The sequence below is a fragment of the Callionymus lyra genome, chromosome 8, assembly GCF_982586985.1.
Source record: "Callionymus lyra chromosome 8, fCalLyr1.hap1.1, whole genome shotgun sequence".
Classification (NCBI taxonomy): domain Eukaryota; kingdom Metazoa; phylum Chordata; class Actinopteri; order Syngnathiformes; family Callionymidae; genus Callionymus; species Callionymus lyra.
Window position 1 is genome coordinate 22,305,268 of NC_141825.1, and position 9,839 is coordinate 22,315,106.

General features: G+C 38.6%; 1 protein-coding gene across 1 annotated transcript in view; it reads left to right on the plus strand.

Moving 5' to 3' along the window:
- Positions 1-287: 287 nt before the first annotated feature.
- Positions 288-9,839, plus strand: part of LOC148074020 (alpha-1,3-mannosyl-glycoprotein 4-beta-N-acetylglucosaminyltransferase C-like) — a 44,508-nt gene continuing 34,956 nt past the window's right edge. The window contains exons 1-2 of the mRNA XM_087797359.1: positions 288-450; positions 4,677-4,747. The gene's annotated coding sequence lies outside the window, so the exon portion shown is untranslated. The remainder of the gene's footprint in view (positions 451-4,676; positions 4,748-9,839) is intronic.

Consider the following 9,839-nt stretch of genomic DNA (forward strand, 5'->3'; position numbering starts at 1 on the left):
AGAGGGAAGAGAAAAACAACAGCTGATGTCAATCTTCCTGAGGAGAAAAAAAAGGTTTAAGTGCAGTTTTATGCTTGTTTTTCCAACTGTGGACGCCCAGAAGAAGTTGAAGAAGACGAGCTGGAGAGAAACTGACGAACCAATAAGAAAGTCGGTGCAGAAACATTCTGTCTGTGACACCTTGTGCTGGAGAGAGAGAGAGAGAGAGAGAGAGAGAGAGAGAGAGAGAGGGGGGGTGGAAGGAAGGAAGGGAGGGATAAATGGGGTGAGTGGAAGGAGAGAGCGAGCGAGATCAAAGCGAAGAGAGAGACTCAAGGATGAGAGATGGCAGCGCTGCAGTGAGAGGTTCCTCCCCGGGAGCCGGTTCTCTTGCGCCGGCGTGAGTCATGGATGGGATGTAGAAGCGAGGAGCTGCAGAGGAACGACACGTCGGTGTGTGAGGAACGGCAGGTAAATCAACGCAAATACCTTTTTTTCTTCTCCTCCATCCAGCAAACTTCTGTGGAGTTGCCGGTCACTTTCCATGTCCGTCCATATCCTCCCCCGCACCTGAGCGCTCCCTGTCTGTTGACGTTTGAAGATGCTGCAGCCTCTGGAGCACCGGAGATGCTGCCGGAGAATAACAAATCAAATCGTCCACGTGAAGCTGCTCGTCGTTCCTACCTGGGTTTTGCTTTTGTTTTCACTTTAAAAAAAAAAGAACCCTTCGTTCTATCCTTGTGCGATCAGAGATTTGTGGCTGAGTCCTCGCCGAGTGACAGCTGAGCTCCATCACAGCTTTCATCGTGACTCAAACTGGTAAACTGCAGCTCGGCTTGTGACACAAATCCTCGTCCCAGCATCAGCCGTGTGGGAAGAACATTCCGTCTCTCGGAGTCATAAGAGGTGTTTACTGTTGCTCTTCCTTTGTTTGCCGATTATAGCCAGGTGTCATCAGCGTACGGGTTTATTTTGAAGACTCTTGCACTAACTTTCACCCTCTTCATTAACGCCTTTTTAAATGTGTTGGAGCTTTAACTGGCGCTTATAAATAGATGGGTTGTTAAATGAAGGCAATTTTCGCCCTCACATGCCCACAATCCAGTCGGAGCATTAAGTGAGAGCATGTAATAGTCGGAGCTTCGCCTCAACATCGATCTCTGGTTTCTATCTTCTTATCTTCTGCAGCTTACATTTCATTGATTCGCCTTTTTTACCTGCATTCCTGCAGTTGTTTTGAGATTGCTATAGATTAACTGGAGCACGGATCAATACAGGAAAATAGCTGTTACCTGATTTGATTTCAGTCGTGCCAAAGAGTCCGTGTAACATCTTTCATGGTTCATTGAGACGATTTTCTGTTCTCGTAGACCCGAGGAAGTGTCTGTATTTAATAAGCTACAATCAACATAAGGGTTTCCTCAAACAAAGATTTACCTGCAACACAATGTTTTTAACTGGATTCATATTTTTCACAGATTCAACATACATACAGGACATTTAGATCGTCTAGATTAGAATAAAATACATATGATTTAATATAAAAGTAGAGATAATTCACTAAAAATACTTGAATATACTAAATACATTGCAATCACTGGAGAAAATCTAACACAACCATTCGTAAACAGTCACGGTACCATTTAAATAAATTGAATAAAGTTGAATTATAAAAGCTATGACATATTTGAATTCAGATGAAACACACAGTTCTTGGGTGCCTTGACATACTTTTTCGTTTGTCATCAAGTCTGTATTTTCTCATGTAGTCTACTTCGAACAATCTATGTTTACTACTGATGTATTATCTACCAAAAATAAAATACATTTTGTTGAAAAATTTGGCAAATTAATTCCAATTACCTAAAGTAAAGTAAAGTGTTTTAAATAAACGGTGTACATAAAATCTCTACAATTAACCAGCAAAAAAAAATACAAGCCCCATGTTTTCACCGGAACACGACGATGAAAATCTTAAGGAAAGATTATCATTTGCACTCTGGATGGCCGACATCACATTTTGGCAGGAAATCACTTTTGGTCATAACGGCCATAATCCTCACCCTAATGTAGCCCAAACTAAATATTCACGAATATCCTTTTCTCCCCTGAGAGGAATCAAAATAAAACACAAGTACTGAGTGTCGTACCTTCTTTATTTTGTGATGCCTTGCATGGATAATGGAATACAAATAATGAAATACAAAAGTGATGTTTTGATGAAGCTTCATGAAGCTTCATTAGATGTCACTCTCTGCTCTATGATCTACTGCTTTGAACATATAATATATTGAAACCCCTCATGTCATTTTTGAAAGAGGGCGCCACCTACTGAGCTTAAAGAATATGACACTGTATCATGAAGCTTCATCAACACCTCACTTGAAAATTCATCAACATTAAATCCAAAGATGGAATCATAGGTGGGATAAAAGAGAAAAAGAAAAGAACAAGTAATCATGAACCCTGGAATCTACAACAATTTTTAATTGGTTGAAATGTTTGCTTAACTCAAGTAATTATCTACAACTCATTGGTTCCGTCCCCATTGTTTTAGTATTTTAATAGAATTTAACGCATCTTCCACTTTCAAAAGTTACAAACTGATTCCGCGGCTCGTGGGAAAAAAGCCACTCGCTCGTGTCAGTGGAGATTTGGAAACAATCCATATAAAATCAAAGTTTCTTGAAGTTGCTCTCATCGTCTTTGAAATTCAAGGCAACGTCTTAAAGTGTCAGGGCGGCAGTAGTCTGCGAAGATCGATAAAGAGGCAGAGGAATGTGACAGGGAAGCAAATCAGCTCCAAAGCGTTTTTTAAAGGTTTTCTCAGGAGAACCATAGACAGGTGATGTTTGTAGACGATTGTTTAAATAAAGTTTTAACAACAGGCTTCACATTCAAATGAGACGTAGAGCTCTTGGGTTTATTATTTTACAGTTTTAGTCATCTGTGAGAAAAAGTTGATGAATATAAAGGAAAATAATTGGAGATTTTCTTCTCATTATAGCAGGAGGAAAGTTTAAAGTCAACATCACCATCTGTTCTTCAAGATTCTTCATTTAAACAGACAGGCAGACGAAAATAACAACGTTGCTGAAGCATCTAAAGTTCAGGGACAGTGAAACAAACAAGCAGAATGTGGCAGAAACGCTGGCTTCGCTCACTCGTTTGTTACATCGTTCTCCACTTTATCAAGTTCACAGTGAACCACTGAAGCTGCCCAGACTTCCATCCAACAGGATCACTACTCCTGGTTTATGCATCGTAAAGTTTGTGTTTCCTTTATTCATGTACAGTTTTTGGGAAAACATTTCCCCCTTCAAAATATATAAGTAAAAGAACATTTTGTTCTGTTAATATTTTTTGTGGTTTTGACATAACATTAGTAACTGTCAAGAACCATCATTACTTCTTCCAAAAACACCCCTTGTAGTATTTTTTTTAAATGTGTGTCGATTAGGAGTCTATATTTGCAAGAATCTGGCGGTACGATATGTATCATGAAACAGAGGCAACGAAACGATATATTGTGGTACTGTAGTAACAAGGGTATATTTGTAGTATTGTCGAGTACTTGACTCTTGTGTTACAGAATTTACAGACCGCATGATTATTGACGAAGTCGTAACTGTTTTCTTTCGTTTTTAAACTAAAATATGTCCAAACATCAGCTTTGAAAGCTGCAGGAGTCGACTGTATCCTCTCATCCTCAGTCATCAACAGCATCTCATTGTTATTTAAGCTGCGTAATGACTTTTGCCATCTAGCGGCCTGAGGTTTAATTGCAACTCGGAAATGAACAATCGCCATGAATATATTAATATTATATAAAAATATATTCAATTATTTAATTGTATACACACTTTATTAAAATATAAACCATAAAATAAGCATGATAAAAACATGATTTGAAACCCCACCCCCCAAAAAAACAACTTTTGTTTTACTTTACGATTAAAATCGATGCAGTGCTGTTGAATATCGATATGGTATTGTGAAAAAACATCGCGATAATTAAGTGTATTGACATTTTCTTAACCCTTGTGATATCTCAGGGTCAAGGCCCGTGACTGTTTTCTGGCCATCGGGTCACCTTGACCCCTGAGAAAACATTAAACACATATGCCGATTGAGACCATCCGATCGTCTTGAGCGTACCCTTTCATTTTTCTCACCTACCATCTGAAGCCAACTGATATATTTTTCTTTTGCGTTGTACCTTCTTATTTAGAACCAAAGTACTGTTAAGGACATGAGTTCAAAGTGACCCAAAAGTGTTGGATGATCATTAAAACGACTGGTACAGCGAGGGAAGCGTAAATGGATTTAAGAAGTTTAAGAAGTGTGAGGTAAAACCAACCGGAAACACAATAACAAAGAGATACCAGGCAGGGTTCGTAACTGAATGTTAAATCTGGCAGAGATACATATAAACAGTGAGCTCTGTTCCTTCACGCTACAGTGGACAATTTATTTGTCTCTTTCTCAGCTGCTGTAAATGTTTCTCCTGGTGTTGATACTGGCAGCAGTCATGGAGTGCATGACAATATCACTCGAACTTTTCCCACCGACGTTGTAAGTGACGGTGATTGTCCGGCCTCACACGTCCAGACGGTTCCTTATCGACCTGTGAGGGTGAAAATCCTCGTCCATGTTGAACCGTTTCTCTGAGCTGCCTCTTCCCTCTCTCCTCGCAGGTGCTTTCTCTGTGGGATCGTGGATCCACGTCAGTCCGTGAGGGACGACAAACCACAGCAGCTCCAGCAAGGTAGGAGCTCGAATCAAATCCAGCCTTTTATGTGGCCCACAAGAGCTTTAAATAAAAATGTTTGCTCAAAAATTCAAGACGGTGCTCTCGGCCAGCATCGTGAAAGAAATACACGCGCTGAAAGTTTTTTTCATAGCAGCTTAAATAACAATGAGATGCTGGTGATGACTGAGGATGAGAGGATACAGTCGACTCCTGCAGCTTTCAAAGCTGATGTTTGGACATATTTTAGTTTAAAAACAAAAGACAACAGTTACGACTTCGTCAAGAATCATGCGGTCTGTAAATTCTGTAACACAAGAGTCAAGTACTCGACAATACTACAAATATATCCTTGTTACTAAAGTACCACAATATATCGCCTCGTTGCCTCTGTTTCATGATACATATCGTACCGCCAGATTCTTGCAAATATAGACTCCTAATCGACACAGATTTAAAAAAAACTACAAGGGGTGTTTTTGGAAGAAGTAATGATGGTTCTTGACAGTTACTAATGTTATGTCAAAACTACCAAAAATATTAACAGAAAAAAAAAGTTCTTTTACTTATATCGGATGGTTTCAAGAAGTGGTAAGAATGATGCCAAGAATAATCTTTTAAACTATTTTAATGACAGAATTCATTAAAAATGTCTGTAATGAACTTCATAGATGCTAAAATTGTGAAAAAATCATATTATAGTGGACTTTGCTCTAACGTCTCCTGTTATAATATATATATAATATATATTTTCGGGAGATATTATTGGTCTTCAATATTTTTTCATTAAAAGGTTGATATTTTTCTCAATACTTGGATAGAAAAGAAAATATTTTTAATATCAATTTTTTTTTATTTACATTACAAAGTTTAATTTCTACTTCCAATATTGGTGGATTTTAATGACGCAAAAAAAGGCAAAGTTTATTTTCCACCTCTGGTTCATATCAAGAAGCAAAGACAACAGTAATTAAAAAAAAAAAAAAGTACAAAAAATGCTTGAAACTCCTCCAGTAGATCAGACAGAACATTTCTTTACTCATACATATGGAGTTTTATAACTTGTGTCTCCTCCAGGCTTCAGCAGCGTCTTTTCTTTAAAAATAAATTCTCTCCAACAGGAGTTGTGATGTGGGTCGATGTGGACTTTCTTGACAGCTGCTGCTGCTGCTGAAGTTTGGGGTAAAGCAGAGAAACAAACCAGATCATGTGACCTCTGGGATTGCAGAGGAGCTGTTGTCAGGACGAAAGAATATCTTTTGTGCGGCTGACGGCGTGCAGCTCAGGTGTTTGGAACGCTGGTGAATTTCCTCTCGTCTTTGCCGTTCACTTGTTTTTTTCTATTTGATCCTTTGTTTTCTTCAGATAAAGCTTTTGTTTTTGTTGTATAACGTTTTGACAAAATGATTATTTGAGACAAAAGAAGGGATATAATAATTTGGGTATTTACGTACTTTCTCGTAACCGTCTCTTTGGCCCAGATCTTTGAATAATTAAAAGTAAGCATTTTATTAATTATTAGTGGAAAGGAAAATCACAAATAAATGGTTTGAATTGTATGAAACACCACAAGGGATACAACAGACACATTTGTTTTGGGGCCTTTGGGTTACCTTGACCCAGAGAAACCACAAGGGATACAACAAACACATTTGTTTTCGAGCCTTCAGGTCTCCTTGACCCAGAGAAACCACAAAGGAATACAACAAACACATTTGTTTTCGAGCCTTCAGGTCTCCTTGACCCAGAGAAACCACAAGGGATACAACAAACACATTTGTTTTCGAGCCTTCAGGTCTCCTTGACCCAGAGAAACCACAAGGGATACAACAAACACATTTGTTTTCGAGCCTTCAGGTCTCCTTGACCCAGAGAAACCACAAGGGATACAACAAACACATTTGTTTTCGAGCCTTCAGGTCTCCTTGACCCAGAGAGACCACAAGGGATACAACAAACACATTTGTTTTTGAGCCTTCAGGTCTCCTTGACCCAGAGAAACCACAAGGGATACAACAAACATATTTGTTTTCGAGCCTTCAGGTCTCCTTGACCCAGAGAGACCACAAGGGATACAACAAACACATTTGTTTTTGAGCCTTCAGGTCTCCCTGACCCAGAGAGACCACAAGAGATACAACAAACACATTTGTTTTGGAGCCTTCAGGTCTCCTTGACCCAGAGAGACCACAAGAGATACCAAAAACACATTTGTTTTGAGACCTTCGGATCACCTTGACCCAGAGACAACACAAAGGGATACCACAAACACTTTTGTTTTTGGGCCTCCAACCAAGAGTCGTGATGGAGTTTAACTCTCCATATTTAGTGACTTTGATACAATTAAAACATGGATGATACGGATACTATCCACGAAAGCCCATCAGCCTTCATGGCGACCCTTTGACAAGTTCAGTTCTAACATTAGCTGTGATGTTCCGATATAATACAAATGGTGCCAAACCGTCTTTAGATGTTGTTTCTTGATAAAAACCATCCGTTATTACTGGGGATTGACTCCACAGCGAGAAGCTTGTTTCCACAATTCTCTGAAATCTTTTGTTCTTTTAGCAAAAACTGGGTTGTTTTTAAAATAATCAGGTCTTCTGTTGAAAACATAGAGGTGGAGGTCCTGCGGCGATCCCACTCGGCTTCATTATTGTCCCACTGACAACAACCCGGTAAGAGATGTTTGGATTAATAGAAATGGTCTGATATTAGCTGGCGAGTGATCAGAGGCAGGCTTGGCAGGCGGAGCTCGTGAGCCTCTCAGTGAGTCGCGGCGTTGCCAGAAAACAGTGTTTGTGTTTCACTCAATGGGCGGAACGAGACCGAGCGACCGCTGGGATTCACTGACAGCACTGGACACACTTGTTTTTCATTTGTTTGGTTCACCCAAAAAGGGAAGAACACCAATTGATCAAAGCAATTTTTTTTGCAGAATTGCTTTTAAATATTTTGAACTTTTTTGCTATTTTACAAAATCACATTTGCCAGCTGGTCTGGGAGCGAACCTGGATAATCGGAGGACAACGAAACGAAAGGAAATGAAACGAGATACGTCTTGTAAGTTTAGCCATTGATTTTCAAAAATATTTTGAATCTTTTTGCATTGGAATAGCATTTCCTAAGAAAGAATTGACCCATTTTCCTTGAAGTTAAAGTCACAGTAATCTTTACCGACTTTGTGTGATTAAAAATGACTGGAATAAAATATGTCTTGAAGCAGATTTTTGTCTAAATCAGTGTCCAGTGAAGAGGTTTTTTTATGATGTGCAGAGTAGGAAAGATGAATGTGTCAGATCCAAACATTCTCTGCCTCATTAGCTGCAGGTGTTACGTGATAATGAACGATGGATACAGAAGAAGAGGCGGTGAAGACATGAGGGACACGGACAGAAGAGCCTTGAAACTTAGAAGGGTTGTCAGGACACCACAAGTATAGTAGTTGATACTAATAAAAAAATGAGAAAAATCTCTAAACTTAGGAAAATGTTGTCGGAACATGATCTGGAGCTTGTAATCCATGCGTTTGTTTCTTCTCGTCTGGACTATTGTAACAGTTTGTTTTCATGTCTTAAGAAGAAGGATCTGTCTCGCCTGCAGTTGATTCAGAACTCTGCAGCGAGAATTCTGACCCGCTCTAGTAGAAGAACTCACATTTCTCCGATCCTTAAATCTCTTCACTGGCTTCCAGTTTCTTTCAGGATCAACTTTAAAATTCTGGTTCTTACTTTCAGATCTATTCATGGTCAGGCTCCTCCTTACATCACTGATCTGATCCAGCCTTACACCCCAGCTCGGGCTCTGAGGTCTGTGGATCAGAATCTACTTATGGTTCCACGCACACGACTCAGGACCAGAGGAGAGAAATCTTTACAGGCTGTTGCTCCTAAGCTTTGAAACAATCTTCCTCTCTCTTTGCGCTTAATGGATCTACTGACTCTTTTAAGAAACATCTTAAGACGTTTCTATTTGTTCAGGCTTTTCCTTGATTTTCTGGAACTCCTGTGTTGTTCTCAGTATTATCTTGATCTTTAAAGTATATACTTTTTTAAGTATTGTTTTGATTGTTTAAGCGCTTTGTGACCCTGGTCTAGAAAAGCGCTATATAAATAAATATTACTTACTTACTTACTAATACCAGTACCTTTATTTGAATACTTCTCTACCACACAGCACATGTGTATACGTGCTTAGAACGTGTATTCGATACTCACGGTACAGGAATAAACTATGATCGTTGTATTTTTTGCATGCTGGTGCCAAATTAGTACCGAAGTATCGGTTCTTGTGACAACCCTAGTTGAGAGAGTAAACAAAAGCTTTAACTGTAAAAAGCATAGCTGCTAAATGCTAATGCTAATCAATCTTTTCCCCTAATTTTATCAATTTGATTTTGACTTTGTTTTGTATTTTCTCCCAATTTCGTTAACTTGAAACATTTTCACAAAAGAACTAGGCACAGCATTTTATCTCAAATAAGATGTCAGTACTTTGATAAAATTCTTGACTGCTTTAATTTGTTTTGAAACCAAAATATGTCTGAGCATCAGCTTTACAAGCTGCTGGAGTCGAATGTGTCCTCTCGTCCTCAGTCATCGTCAAAATTTTGTAGGATTTCATTGTTATATTAAGCATGACTGCTGCCATCTAGTGGCTGGAGGTTTAGTTGCGACACAAAAATGAACAAACGCAATAAATATTTGGTTAATTTTATTTTGTTTTATACACACACTTTATCGACATATTAACCATGAAAAACTTTGATCAAAAATATCTTTAAAATCCAAAGAAATCTATATAGCGCTGTTGAATATCAATACATAACTGAAAAGAATATTTTGATATGTGTCTATATTTTCTGACACCTTGGATCTTAAAGCACCAGTACGTAACATTTTACTATTTTTTTTCATACCAAAAATAGTGTTTTCATATAAGGTAGAGTCACCAGGAAGATAAAAATAGAAAGAAAAGTTGGTTTCTGTCTGATTTTCAACTGATTTTTAAGTTTAACTTTTCCTCTTGGCACAGAATTTTCTTTTCCATGAAGATATTTTTCACATTCCAGGAGCGTCACATGACTTGTTGAAATCGTCCGAAGGTG